The sequence below is a fragment of the Onychostoma macrolepis genome, chromosome 16 (genome assembly GCF_012432095.1).
Source record: "Onychostoma macrolepis isolate SWU-2019 chromosome 16, ASM1243209v1, whole genome shotgun sequence".
Classification (NCBI taxonomy): domain Eukaryota; kingdom Metazoa; phylum Chordata; class Actinopteri; order Cypriniformes; family Cyprinidae; genus Onychostoma; species Onychostoma macrolepis.
Genome location: NC_081170.1, coordinates 28,000,160 through 28,015,574, shown reverse-complemented (window position 1 = coordinate 28,015,574; position 15,415 = coordinate 28,000,160).

The following is a 15,415-nucleotide window of genomic DNA, read 5'->3' as shown; positions in this document are numbered from 1 at the left end:
TGATAACCCTCCTTACCTTTTCACAAAGGAAATAGAACTGTGGGGTGAAAAGGAGGGCTCACTCCCCTAATGAAAAACAACGCACAGCTCCCCCCAAAGGACGGGAGAACACATTACATCTTCCCTACATACACATATATGTAACCCTACGAAGGGCCAAGAGTGGAAAGCATGATGAAACGGGTGACCGTAAAAAGGATTCAGACCAAGTATGTTTCTCTAAAAGGAGCCACACAGAGGTCTACGAGTCAGGTGGGCTGCCCAAAGGATTGGTGGGTCCAGCATCGACTGTGGAAGTGAAGCTAAATGGCTGTTTATGTCAAGCTCTCTTAGACAGTGGCTCACAAGTGACCATAGTGTTTGAAAGCTGGTATTCCAAGAACCTGATTGATGTGCCCCTTCACCCTTTAACTGGCTTATCAATATGGGGCCTCAGTTCATCCAGCTATCCTTACAAGGGTTACATAGTAGTGGATGTCATGTTCCCTGCCTCTGTCACTGGTTTGGAAGAGTCCCTGTCCATCTTGGCGCTGGTTTGCCCAGAACCACAAGGGCCCTCACAGCTGCCCGTCATAATTGGTACCAATGCAAGTTTCTTTAAACGTCTTGCTGCCCTGAGTCGAGAGCTTGAAGGATCCAGTGTCGCAAATACCCTGAGAATCCAGACTCGTCACTCAGAGATCCACATTCCTCAGGTATCCAGACTGAGCACCTCTCCGACAAACCTGAGGGAAAACTCAAGTGGATGGGGCCTGGACAATGCATTGTTCCATCTAGAGGAGAAATCTGCACAGTGTGTAAAATGGAGAATGACGAACCATTGAGGAGAGAGATCTTTGTTGTGGACAGACCTGTGCAGGATAGTTTTCCAGCAGGACTGTTCATAACTCCAGTGATACTGCCACCTTCTGCTGTTGAAGAGAGAAATGTCAAAGTACTGGTGCACAATGAAACCTCCAAAGATATCTCCATTCCTGCTGGAACAGTAATCGCCAATGTGTATCCCACCAACACAATCACTACCACTTCTGGAGCCCGGAGCTCAACCGTAATTGATCCCCATCTGTTTGACTTTGGTGAATCATCACTCCCTACGGCATGGGAAAAGAGACTGAGACAGAAGCTGTCGACCAGAGGAGAGGTGTTTTCAAAACATGAATGGGACGTGGGATTAGCCCAAGGTGTTGAACATCGCATTCGGTTGCAAGATACCAAACCATTCAGAGAATGCTCCAGACGCATCGCTCCTGCGGATATCGATGATGTGAGACGTCACCCTATGGCACAGTCATTGAAGATGAAGGTGTCACATGCCAGAGATATCTCAGGCAGAGGCCTGACGTCAAACTTCTCTTTGACTCTTAGTTTGTTGGGACATGGAGGAAGTAGAGATGGATGTCCATTTTCAAGCACATGGGTGTGGTAGGTACTAAGTGATGCAGACCTGTGTACAGATCCCAAGCAGACGTCCCCTACTACGACCCAGCCCAGGTCCAGCCTTTGCGCATAGGTTTCGTTACTAGGTCCGTTACGTTGTTCTCGCACTTTATGAACTTGAAGGATGTCACGACCCAAAAGAAGAATTTGGGCTTCTGGATCCAAAGGAGGAATGCAATGGGCGATGGGCTTTAGATGAGTATGCCAGCGTGCTACGTCAGAGGTTGGTATCTCAGCCCTGTCATCCGGCATGTTGTTACATTCGATCAGGGTTGGCAATTTCACCTTCATCGCCCCATCTAAAGACTCTATAACGAAACCTGCGGCTCTTCTCCGCGCCATCTCTGTCACACCCGCACATGCATGCAGGGTGTATGTTGAGCGTTCTCCCTTAACATGCAGCAAGTTGAAGAACTCACTCCTGGCGAGCGATCTATTGCTCTGGTCGTCCAGGACCACATAAAGCCTGATTGCTTCTTCTGGACGCCCTTCTGGGTAAACCTTGGCCAGACAAATTTTAGAGCAAGATCGTGAGCTTCTACCATAACCACAGACCTCAGTACACTTGGAGGTGACATCAGGTTGAGCAGCCTCTATTTCTCTCTCCCCACCTTGCTCGGGTAAGGTTAAAGACGGCGGTCCTGGGTGAAGTGCTGCTACATGAGCCTCACTACCACATTCTTTACATTTAATAACTGCTTTACAGTCTCTGGCCAGATGAGTGGTAGTAGCACAACACCTGTAACAAACCCCTTTCTCTCTTAGGAAGGTCTTACGCTCGTCCAAAGGTTTACTCCTAAAACCTCTGCAGCGTTTGAGAGGGTGTGGCTTCTTATGAATCGGGCAGGTTTTATCCACATCCTCCAATTCACCACTTGAGTGCAATTCAGCACCACTGCAGGTCTGAAATGCAGCACCTGATAAGATTTCTGTCTTGTGAGTATAGACTGGGCTTTTCACTTGTTTCTTCACAGGCTGCTCCAGCTTCAACACATTATGGATTCCGTAAGATAGAGCAAAACGTGGATCGTTGCGTGTCCGAGCCTCTCTGCAGACGAAATCACAGAAAAATTGAGAGTGGAGGAAAAGCAACTTGATGTGTAGATTTATACTGGGAACCTTGAGTCATCCACTTCTCTTGCAAACTATAAGGTAACTTATCCACTATGGGAGCTACACCATGAGCAGTGTCAAGATAGAGAAGTCCAGGTAGATAGCCTTCTTGTTTTGCAGACACGACTTCCTGTAGAAGATCACCAAGTTCTCGGAGCTTTTTCACATCTCTATTACCAATCTTAGGAAATCTGTAATTCTGTCAAAAAGAGATTTCTCTATAATCTCTGGAGAGCCAAAACAATCTTCCAAGCGCTCCCAAGCCCTTCTTAAGCCCGTGTCTGGGTTACTTGTATGCACAGCTCTGATCCTTCGCACATGATGTGAAGACTGTTCTCCCAACCATTTCGAAAGAAGGTCTAACTGTTCAGTGGCTGACAGCTGCAACTCTTGAATCGCGTTGACGAAAGATGACTTCCACGCCCAATAATTCTCAGGACGATCGTCAAACTTGAAAAGACCTGAATTAACCCTCTGGGGTCGACAAACGCGTATACGCGTTTTGAGGCAGAGTTTCCTGATAAGGCCGAAATGAGCTTGAATTACTCTGCCATTTTTGATCGTACAGATAAGAACAATACACCATTCGAATCTGTAAGGGGTCTACTTTTATTTGTATACACTCATAATAACAACTAAACTTTGGGCTTTTGAAGAATAAAGAAAACAAACAGGGTGCGCTCTCTGTCTTCTCCGTCTCCGCGAACTGCTTTTTGAAACACGTCATTAAAATGAACTGTAACTCCGCAAATACAGAGACATGAGAAATATATCTATAGAAAGCTTGACATGTCTACTGTTAAATGAAGTAAGTCTTACCAAAAACAAATATTCTGTGATAAAGTAATCCGTATGAAACCAAGGACATGTCCAGTTTTTCCGTCTGGTCTCATTATCTCTAATTAGGTCACGCCCACGCTCTGCTCGCGCTTTTGTTATTACAAATCTCCACGCGAGCCATGCGGCATGTAAACGCCCACACTACCGTAAACAAAGCAGCAAAGCGTTCATCTCGGATACTTTTCAGTTTTGGAAGAACACGCTGTGAGGAATAAGCCTTGTATTTACCTCAGAAACGCGCTGAGAGGAAAAAGCCTTGTATTTACCGCCAGAAGATGCGCTGAGAGGAAAAAGCTTTGTTTACCTCACAAGCAGAGCGCGAGCACAGCTGGAGCCGGCGGAGGAGGAGATATTTTATACCAAGTAAGTAATGTTTCTTATTGGCATTCGATAATGTGTTGTTGTGACAAAGTTGAACGCATTTACTAGGTGAACTCCAGAATAAAATGTGTGAAATCGAGTGCAACATTTTGAAATATGATAGGCAGCCTTTCATTGCATTTAAATGTTGCACGACGTGAGGATAGTTATATGTTGTATAAACAATGATATAAAAGTAATGTTTAAGAAGGTTTAGACCAATCTTTACTGTGAAGTAGCCTACTCTGTTTGCAAATACCTGCTCAAACATGTTTATACTAAGCTTAACAATTTAGTTTCTCAGTTATAAAATTTTGTTTTTGTATTGTATGATAATACATGCAAAGCATGTGTGCATCTGTTATAAAATCACGTGGGAAATATTGGTGATTGCTAATGTAATAATTAGTGGTGGGCCGTTATCGGCGTTAACGTGCTGCGTTAACGTGAGACTCTTATCGGGCGATTAAAAAAAATATCGCCGTTAATCTATTCTCAAAGTTGGGTTGGGGGCTGGGTCTATACTACGCAAGCTATGATGACTTTCACCTTGATATTTTAGCGCGGATGTATACCTAGCCGAATTGCACTGTAGGGGGCGAGAACGAGTCTTCGAACCTGTGTGTATGCCTACTGTGAAATTACAACATCAAACATGACGTGCTAACATGGATGCAGCTATGAAGCCGCCAGGTTTGCTTCAGGGAAAATTTATTTTTAAGAAGCTTCCCAATGGAAATCTCAGTGTTTCCCCTACCATTATTTTAGGGGGGCGGCTCGCATTATTTTCTCTATAGCGCCAGACTATGGAGTCAATTTAATGCCGAATATATATGCAAAAGAAAATAAAGTTTTGCAAAGAAAAATAAAGAATTGCAAAAGAAAATAAGTTTTGCAAATAAAAATAAAGAATTGCAAAATAGATAAATGAAACAGAGCAAAAGCAATGATTTTGCAATACGTATTGCAATGATTTTGCAATACGTATTTAAGTTTGAGCTTGCGATACCGCTTTCCCTTTGCGCTTCACATTTCTGCGCGTCTCACTTTGTGGCGCTGTTTTGACATGGGGGTGGAGTCAGGGGACGGGGGCGTGTCTAACAGGCCTGGGCATGCCTCCCTGGAAGTGACGCCATCGGCCCGAGACGCAGATCACAGCTGATCCAGGCACCGTCATTGAGCAGAGGCATGCGGGCGGATCGTTTCCTTTTATTCACTAGCTTTAAAACATGCATGCTTTCGTTTTATTAACAAATGTATGTGTGTATTAGCAGCGTTTGCTCAAGTTAAAGAAGTTGTTAATATGAACATCTGCTGTTTATTTCTCTCAATGTGTGCACACTTTTATAGCATTAAAATGTGTATTGTTTCATCTGGTTAACTAAATGTGCATTAATAGTGCTTGTTTAAAATCTCTTAACCTGTGCACAGCGCTCTTTGTTTACATTAGTTCAGAGTTACTGCTAGTTTTAATGTAAAACTTCACAAACTATACATCATTAAAAAGGTCTAAGACTCAAGCTTCATATCCATCTCGACTTCGTTTTTCATTTACATAACTCCTGGCATAAATTAAGAAATGACTGGCACTGGAAGTTTAAAAAAAGATTAAAAAGTATTTTTGGTTTAGTTTTGTCGTGGCCACAAGATATTAAGTCGTGGGAACATGATAATACTGTATGTCGTTTAATCATGAGTTTAATCATGCATAAACAAACCCGCGTGACCATAGCAACCTGGGATTATCAGAGACTGATCAAATATATTTATCCATCCCACAGTCCGTTGATCGTGTCTTTTTATGTAATATATGTGTATATTAGGCTATTATTATTATTATTATACAGCCCTGAACGTTAAGAGATCGAAATGAAGGGAAAATAAATCAAATACATAACAACGAATATAAAAATATTACTAATACTAATAAAATACATGGACTTACAAGACCTTGTGGGATGGATAAAAATGTTTTCTTGTCGGCCTATTTTATTATACTTTATGTAACATTTATTCATAATAAACTTAATTCGAATGCTGTCTACATGTGTGCAATACAGTCCAGTACGTAGCCTATGGTTAACACTTCAACCACCAGAGGTCGCTGTATACCTAAAAGCGCCAGCGGGTCAAATTCACCCATGCCATGACTACTGTTTTGATATGGCTAAAAACGTAGTATGTCACTGTATTATGCCACTGTCTTCACAATGTCTAGAGTCATAAAATTATTATTTTTAGTCATCAGCTATGTTTTTGTCCTGATGTTTTAAGTTCACAGCTATTTTTAAGCAGGTTACACTAATCACTTTTCTTAATGATGAATATAAACCAGTCTGCAATGACAACGAGAATTACGAGGAAATAAATACATATTTGGGTGTTGTAATATTATAGCTAATAAAATGTTTCAAGATAACCCATGTTATTTAAATGACTAAAACACCCTAAATAGACTATTATAAGCAATACTAATTCACCACATTGCAAAGGACAAATTCAAGTGCACAGTTTAACCTAATTAATTAATTTGTTTAGTTATATAATTTATCATTTGAATAAGAGAACAACACCAATAAACTTGGGGTAATCATAAAAATTGTTTTATTCATTACATCATAATTCAGATTTTTTTTTTCAGGAATAAATAAGCAACACAGTAGTGAACCATAAACGATAAAAAATTGCAAACACAAATTAATATTTAATCCAAAGTTTGAACATTTATGAGTAGAGGAATAAACATCTAAAACATCTTCATCTGAACGTGATGACAGGAATTATGCGTAAATTTGTCCTGATGGCGCTTATAGGTATAAATGCCCCATTTTTGTTCTGGTTTTATCTAAACAGGGGATTGTAAATAACACAATTTTAGTAAAAGTCAATGACTGTAAGACTTGGATATTTTTAATTGAAAATATATTATGTAGCCTATTTGAAAAACAGCCATGGGTAAAATTACCCCGTGGTGGTGTTAATATAATAATTGAATAATGTTTTTTTTTTTGTATAATTTCTTAATTAAAAATAAAATATTAATAAATACATCTCTGATAATCCCAGGTTGCTATGGTCACGCTGGTTTGTTTACCCATTAATATCTCGTGGCCACGAAATTTAAACCAAAAGACTCAAGCTTCATTTTTTTTTAAACTTCCAGTGCCAGTCATTTCTTAATTTATGCCAGGAGTTATGTAAATGAAAACGAAGTCGAGATGGATATGAAGCTCGAGTCTTAGACCTTTTTAATGATGTATAGTTTGTGAAGTTTTACATTAAAACTAGCAGTAACTCTGAACTAATGTAAACAAAGAGCGCTGTGCACAGGTTAAGAGATTTTAAACAAGCACTATTAATGCACATTTAGTTAACCAGATGAAACAATACACATTTTAATGCTATAAAAGTGTGCACACATTGAGAGAAATAAACAGCAGATGTTCATATTAACAACTTCTTTAACTTGAGCAAACGCTGCTAATACACATATACATTTGTTAATAAAATGAAAACATGCATGTTTTAAAGCTAGTGAATAAAAGGAAACGATCCGCCCGCATGCCTCTGCTCAATGACGGTGCCTGGATCAGCTGTGATCTGCGTCTCGGGCCGATGACGTCACTTCCAGGGAGGCATGCCCAGGCCTGTTGGACACGCCCCCGTCCCCTGACTCCACCCCCATGTCAAAACAGCGCCACAAAGTGAGACGCGCAGAAACGTGAAGCGCAAAGGGAAAACGGTATCGCAAACTCAAACTTGACTGAAACGCAAAATAAAAGCTGCATTGCAAATAAATTAGTAGATATGGCCATGGAAAATATGTATTGCAAAATCATTGCTTTTGCTCTGTTTTATTTATCCATTTTGCAATTCTTTATTTTTATTTGCAAAACTTATTTTCTTTTTGCAAAACTTTATTTTCTTTTGCATATATATGCGGCATTCAATTGACTCCATACCAGACCACAAAAGAATTCATTCAATGTTACCTTCCCTATAGAACAGGTGTATACCTTGTTGTTTTATTAAACAAACTAAATAGCCTTATGTTATTTATCTTATTTACACGACGGCGTGTCATTTATGTCTCTACGTTACATGGTCGTGCTCTCTGTATCGCGCGCACAGAGGAGTTCTGCCCCGGTTCGCGCACACACACACACACACACAAACGTAAGCGCACACACAGCACACTCCCACTCCTATTTGTAAATATTAAGCCGCAAAACATCTATTTAAATATGACTTCTGTGTTAATGTATGGCGCAGACGCGTGGGTTTGTTTACTCATACAGAAGCGCGCAAGGCTTGCGGTGATATTAACATCTGTCGTCTCACTAAATGAGGACATAAATACATGAACAACATCTCCAGAACTGCTCTGAGAGTCACTTCATGAGAATTCGAGCGTTTCATTTGAGAAAAACTATCCTCATATCATATACACAGAAATATCACGGCAACCCGTCAAAATAAAAGTTCGGTTTCACTTGAAGACAGAACGAAATAGACTACTACTACTAAAACTATTAAAACCTTATCTTTAAAGAATAATCATACAATGTCTTCAATGTTATTATCAATATTAAATCCCCTTTATTTTTATGTCGGGAAAAAAACGGAACGCCCCCCATTTTAAATTACATAATTTAATTTAATTAATTAGCCTATTAATTATCAGGACACCACGAATTACCACCATATTATGTTTGCTTCTTGATGACTGCTGTTTGTTTACTACTAGTAGTGAACTTATTCTGATCTACTTTGCAGAATTCAAATGAGCCATTTTAATCTAGATTAATCTAGATTAATTCCAAGATTACAGTGAGATTAATCTAGATTAAAAAATTAATCTATGCCCACCACTAGTAATAATATAGTTGCTCCTGATAAGCCTATCAACATGCTCACTAATTTATTTATTAATTTTATTGTGGGGTGCTTTATTTATTTTGAATAGTAACAATATGTAGGCCTATATATTATAAAAAATATAATGTACTGTTTTTGCTGTACTTTGAATGAAATAAATGCAAACTTGGTGAGCTGAAGACACTTCTTAAAAAAAAATAATAATAAAATTACAAATCTTACTGTTTAAATAATTTGACTGGTAGTGTATGTATTGTCACCATGTTTGCTTTGTCTTTGTCCATTCATTGTGTTGCTCACGTCTGTTTTGTGTTTTCTCATGCAGTTTCTGCTGTCTCCCGTTTTCCTGGGTTCCAGTTTCCTGCCACTGTTTTGGATATTTTGGATATTGCACCCACGATATCTTGACTCTTCTTTTGTTTATTTGTTTGTTTGTTCCTAATAAACTGTTTAACTGCACTCGCAAGTGAATCAAGTTATTTTATGTGATAGTTATATGTATATGCATTTCTTTTTTTCCTCACATTCTTTCTTGTAACTCTTCTCTCTCAGTCACTTACCTGAAATCAATGGCTCATTATGCAACTCATTATGTGGGCCTTTGTCTTCTCAGGTGTGAGTCACAGCATTATCCAGGAAAGTTCACGCCCTCTTGCATAGACCCTTTCTACTCAAAAAGTGACTTAGAAAATTTAAATCAATATATTGTTTTCTCTGAATGAGTGAGTTAGATTATTTTCAGATCATTTTGAAGCAAATATTCTAGGCTCCAAGATCCAGTTCTCAAAAGTCTTGTGAACAAATGTTCTGTATGTGTTTTATGGCCTTATTTCAGTTACTTTAAAATTTTAGTTTTTTTCTAACCACGCATAAACGTTGTTTTCTCAAAAACACAATCACGTACGTACATGCTGCTCACATATTATTGTAGCCCAGTTTGTGCTGAATACAGTGTTTTTAGACTTTAGCCATTAAAATGTTTATAAGCAACTGAAAAAAGCACAAATGTCAGGGCATGTCAAAACTTCTCCGGGGCCCCAAAAACACCCTCAGACCCCAGAGGGTTAACCAACTTTTGGTGCTTTTGGCAGTGTGGGCAGGTGCCAAATCCTGCTGATTTCATTTTCCAGCATCTTTAAAAAGCTGGTCAGCAGAAGGAAGCATGAAGTGCACCAAAATTTCTTGGTAAACGGGTGCAGTGACTTTGTTGTTTTTTTTTAAAAAACACAATGGACCAACACCAGCAGATGACATTGCACCCCAAATCATCACAGACTGTGGAAACTTAACACTGGACTTCAATCAACTTGGGCTATGAGCTTATCCACCCTTCCTCCAGACTCTAGGACCTTGGTTTCCAAATGAAATACAAAACTTGCTCTCATCTGAAAAGAGGACTTTGGACCACTGGGCAACAGTCCATTTCTTCTTCTCCTTAGCCCAGGTAAGACGCCTCTGACGTTGTCTGTGGTTCAGGAATGGCTTAACAAGAGGAATAAGACAACTGTAGCCAAATTCCTTGACACGTCTGTGTGTGGTGGCTCTTGATACCTTGACCCCAGCCTCAGTCCATTCCTTGTGAAGTTCACCCAAATTCTTAAATCGATTTTGCTTGACAATCCTCATAAGGCTGCGGTTCTCTCGGTTTGTTGTGCATCTTTTTCTTCCACACTTTCCTTCCACTCAACTTTCTGTTAACATGCTTGGATACAGCACTCTGTGAACAGCCAGCTTCTTTGGCAATGAATGTTTGTGGCTTACCCTCCTTGTGAAGGGTGTCAATGATTGTCTTCTGGACAACTGTCAGATCAGCAGTCTTCCTCATGATTGTGTAGCCTAGTGAACCAAACTGAGGGACCATTTTGAAGGCTCAGGAAACCTTTGCAGGTGTTTTGAGTTGATTAGCTGATTGGCATGTCACCATATTCTAATTTGTTTGGTGGGTTTTTGTTAAATGTGAGGCAAAATCATCACAATTAACAGAACCAAAGACTTAAACTACTTCAGTCTGTGTGCATTGAATTTATTTATTTATTTAATTAAATAAATTAACTTTTCCACGACATTCTAATTTATTGAGATGCACCTGTATATAGCAGGGCTCCAGACTAAATTTTGAGAGCAGTAGCACTAGCGCCACTGAGTTCTACAGATGGTGGCACCAGACGCAGATTTGGTAGCGCTGGGGGTATTAAAAATACAGATAATTAAATCATAAAATTATTATAGTTTTTCATTAATAAGTGTAGTTACTAGTAATATTACACATTTATTTCTTGGTAATGCACATTTGACAGTAAAGCACGAGCCTGAATTGGGAAGCACAAAATTTACTTTTATTAACAACAGTAACATGTGCAAAATGTAAGTTTTATATAGAAAATTAACATTCTACTCTTATTAAATGTAACATTATTTTTTTGTAGTATTATATGGAACTGACCAACAACTTCAGTGATTATAAAAGGAGCTCTCTTGCTTTGTGTGTGATTCATAAAGAATTCTTTATAAATCATCTTCTCACCTATGTCTTTATTTTGTGGAACACAAAAGGAGAGAGTGGCATAGTCTCAGTCACCATTAATTAATTTTATTTTATAGAAAAGAATCAATGATAGTGAACGGTGCCTGAGGCTGTCAGTCTCTTAATGTTCTGCCTTACATCTCCTTTTTTGCCCCACTGAAAATAAAAGTCAAGCACATTTGGTATAAAATAACATGATATTTTTATTATTTTTATTTGTAAGTTGACACTATTTAAATTTGCCTATAATTTACTTAATATCTCTTTGTGTGTATTTGATTGTAAATGCATGTTCTGTGTACATGTTATATGGTTTGTGCTCTAATCATGTACAGTGGGGCAAAAAAGTATTTAGTCAGCCACCAATTGTGCAAGTTCTCCCACTTAAAAAGATGAGAGAGGCCTGTAATTTTCATCATAGGTATACCTCAACTATGAGAGACAAAATGAGAAAAAAAAAATCCAGAAAATCACATTGTAGGATTTTTAAAGAATTAATTGGTAAATTCCTCGGTAAAATAAGTATTTGGTCACCTACAAACAAGCAAGATTTCTGGCTCTCACAGACCTGTAACTTCTTCTTTAAGAGGCTCCTCTGTCCTACACTCGTTACCTGTATTAATGGCATCTGTTTGAACTCATTATCAGTATAAAAGACACCTGTCCACAACCTCAAACAGTCCAACTTCAAACTCCACCATGGCCAAGACCAAAGAGCTGTCAAAGGACACCAGAAACAAAATTGTAGACCTGCACCAGGCTGGGAAGACTGAATCTGCAATAGGTAAGCAGCTTGGTGTGAAGAAATCAACTGTGGGAGCAATTATTAGAAAATGGAAGACATACAAGACCACTGATAATCTCCCTCGATCTGGGGCTCCACGCAAGATCTCACCCCATGAGGTCAAAATGATCACAAGAACTGTGAGCAAAAATCCCAGAACCACACGGGGGGACCTAGTGAATGACCTGCAGAGAGCTGGGACCAAAGTAACAAAGGCCTCAAATCCTGCAGTGCCAGACGTGTCCCCCTGCTTAAGCCAGTACATGTCCGGGCCTGTCTGAAGTTTGCTAGAGAGCATTTGGATGATCCAGAAGAGGATTGGGAGAATGTCATATGGTCAGATGAAACCAAAATATAACTTTTTGGTAAAAACTCAACTTGTCGTGTTTGGAGGAGAAAGAATGCTGAGTTGCATCCAAAGAACACCATACCTACTGTGAAGCATGGGGGTGGAAACATCATGCTTTGGGGCTGTTTTTCTGAAAAGGGACCAGACAACTGATCCGTGTAAACGAAAGAATGAATGGGGCCATGTATCATGAGATTTTGAGTGAAAACCTCCTTCCATCAGCAAGGGCATTGAAGATGAAACGTGGCTGGGTCTTTCAGCATGACAATGATCCCAAACACACCGCCCGGGCAACGAAGGAGTGGCTTCGTAAGAAGCATTTCAAGGTCCTGGAGTGGCCTAGCCAGTCTCCAGATCTCAACCCCATCGAAAATCTTTGGAGTCCGTGTTGCCCAGCGACAGCCCCAAAACATTACTGCTCTAGAGGAGATCTGCATGGAGGAATGGGCCAAAATACCAGCAACAGTGTGTGAAAACCTTGTGAAGACTTACAGAAACCGTTTGACCTCTGTCATTGCCAACAAAGGGTATATAACAAAGTATTGAGATGAAATTTTGTTATTGATGAAATACTTATTTTCCACCATAATTTGCAAATAAATTCTTAAAAAATCCTACAATGTGATTTTCTGGATTTTGTTTTCTCATTTTGTCTCTCATAGTTGAGGTATACCTATGATGAAAATTACAGGCCTCTCTCATCTTTTTACAGAAACTGAGTAGAAAACCTTGGGAGAAACCAGGCTCAGCCGAGGGGCAGTTCTCCTCTGGCCAGACGAAACCAGCATGGCATGGTTTAATTCCAGCACAGGTCAGATTGAGCAGAGGACTTGTCTGGTTCTCGTGGTCTTGTCCCGATGGCCAACGAGGTCTTCACTGGGGATCTGTCTCTGGAGCTCATCTAGCTGACATGGTCTCCGCTGACATTCAGGGCTGTAGAGGTCGTCTCTAGGTGCTGATCCACCATCTGATCTGGATACGGACTGGATCTGGGTGGCTATGGTGACCTCGGAATAAGAATGAAACAGACTAATATTAGCATAGATGCCACTGAGAACAATAAAGCACATTTTAATTGTAGTAAACACTCTAAACATTTACACACATTACCTGGAATGAAAACAATAAACTCCTAGTCTTGAAGGTACACACAGTATGTAGTTGCAGTGGAGCGGTCTGGTGTTTGGTGCCTTGGAAGAACTGACTGGGTTGCATCTGAAATCTTGCAGTGATGACAAAGCACCAATGAAACCTTTGGCCACACCCTGATGGAAAAAGAAAAGTACATTTTAAGTAAAAAAAAAGTTAAATTATATCCACTTAACAACTCATAAAACACTTTCTAAATGTCCACTCAAAAAAGTTGGATATGTTGCATGATTTTCTCGTTAAATTTAGTCTAAAAAATAAAATTTATTTAGTGCAACTCACCTGACTTGTGAACTTGACAAGATGGCAGCGCTTTTTCTCCCGCGAAGTCACTCAGGCTCGTGCACATGCGGAATGATCTCAGTGTTGGCTGGATTTGTTTTTATTAGTTTAGTCAACATTTAGCATTCTGAATGTTGACTGGATTTGAAAATAACCATTAATTTAATATTTTTTAAAATATACTTGTGCAGACTTAATATGTTTTCTCAACTAAGCACAAGCAATAAAAAGAGTTCAACTTAAATATTTGGTAACACTTTATTTTGACACTTCTACTAACAGTAAGAAACTTTGCAACTACACGTCAACTAGCAGTCATTAAGAGTATTAGTAGACTCTCTGCTTAATATCTTCTAACACTTTATTTTGATGGGTCCACAACATACAACATACTGACTATGAGAAACTTTACAAGTATATGTCAACTTATTCTACAAACCCTAAACCTACCCTACTGAGAGTTAGTAGACATGTAGTTGCAAATGAATGAGAATTAGTTGACATGTAGTTACAAAGTTACTTATAGTTGGTAGAATGTCTAAAGTGGACTATCAACATTTTGTTAATTGGATTTTTTACAGTGTACATATGCCGCAGTATTATTGAATTGGGAGGAACATCATAACTAATTTACACAACTGTTAAAAAGTCTGGGGTCAGTAGGATTTTTACATCTTTGAAAGAAGTCTCTTATACTCACAACTCAAAAAACAGTTAAAACAATAACATTGTGAAATGATATTACAATTCAAGAGAACTGTTTTTTTGTTTTTTTTTTAATTATTTGAATATTTTAAAATTGTAATGTATTGCTGTGATCAAAGCTGAATTTAACATCATTACTCCAGTCTAAAGTGTCACATGATCCTTCAAAAATAAATCTGATTTGCTGCTCAAGAAACATTTCTGATTATTAACAATATATAAAAAAAGATGTGCTGATAAACATTTTAGAGTAAACTTTTTTTTCTTTCTCAGGATTCATTGTTAAATAGACTCCAGACCTTTAAATGGTATTGTACAATACTGTTCTAAAGTTTACAGTCAGCGAGGTTTTTTTAATAAATTCATTTTTATTCAGCAAGGATGCATTAAACTGATGAGAAGTGAGAGTAAATATTTTTGTTTAAAAAAAACACTGTTCATTTTAAACTTTGTTCATTAAGGAATCCTGAATAATACACACAAAACACAAAACAAAATACGAATCAGGAATATTTCCTGAGCAGCAAATCAGCATATTAGAATGATTTCTGAATAATCATCATGTAAAACTGAAGAGTAATGATGCTGAAAATTCATCTTTGATCACAGAAATAAAATACATTTTAACATCACTCACTCATGTTTGGATGTCAAAACCTTCTTAAATAATTTTAATAAAGAATTGTAAAAGATGCATGGTGATATGCATTTTTTCACTACATATTTGCATGTATGAAGGAATTTCATGAGCTTTCTCATGCAGCTTAACGTTACCTATGTTTCCCACACCTCTGTCAGCAGCTTCCTTCAGAAATTTAGATATCTTGGAGCTTCTCTTCTGTTGTATAAGTGTTACTCCTGAAACCACAGAACAATTTTTATCAATAATTGTTTGCCATTAAATATCAAATCACGTTTTAACTAGATTCAGTTAATACATGCTCCTTTAAGTGACATCACCGATTAACAGTAAAGTTACAGCACATATTTTAGG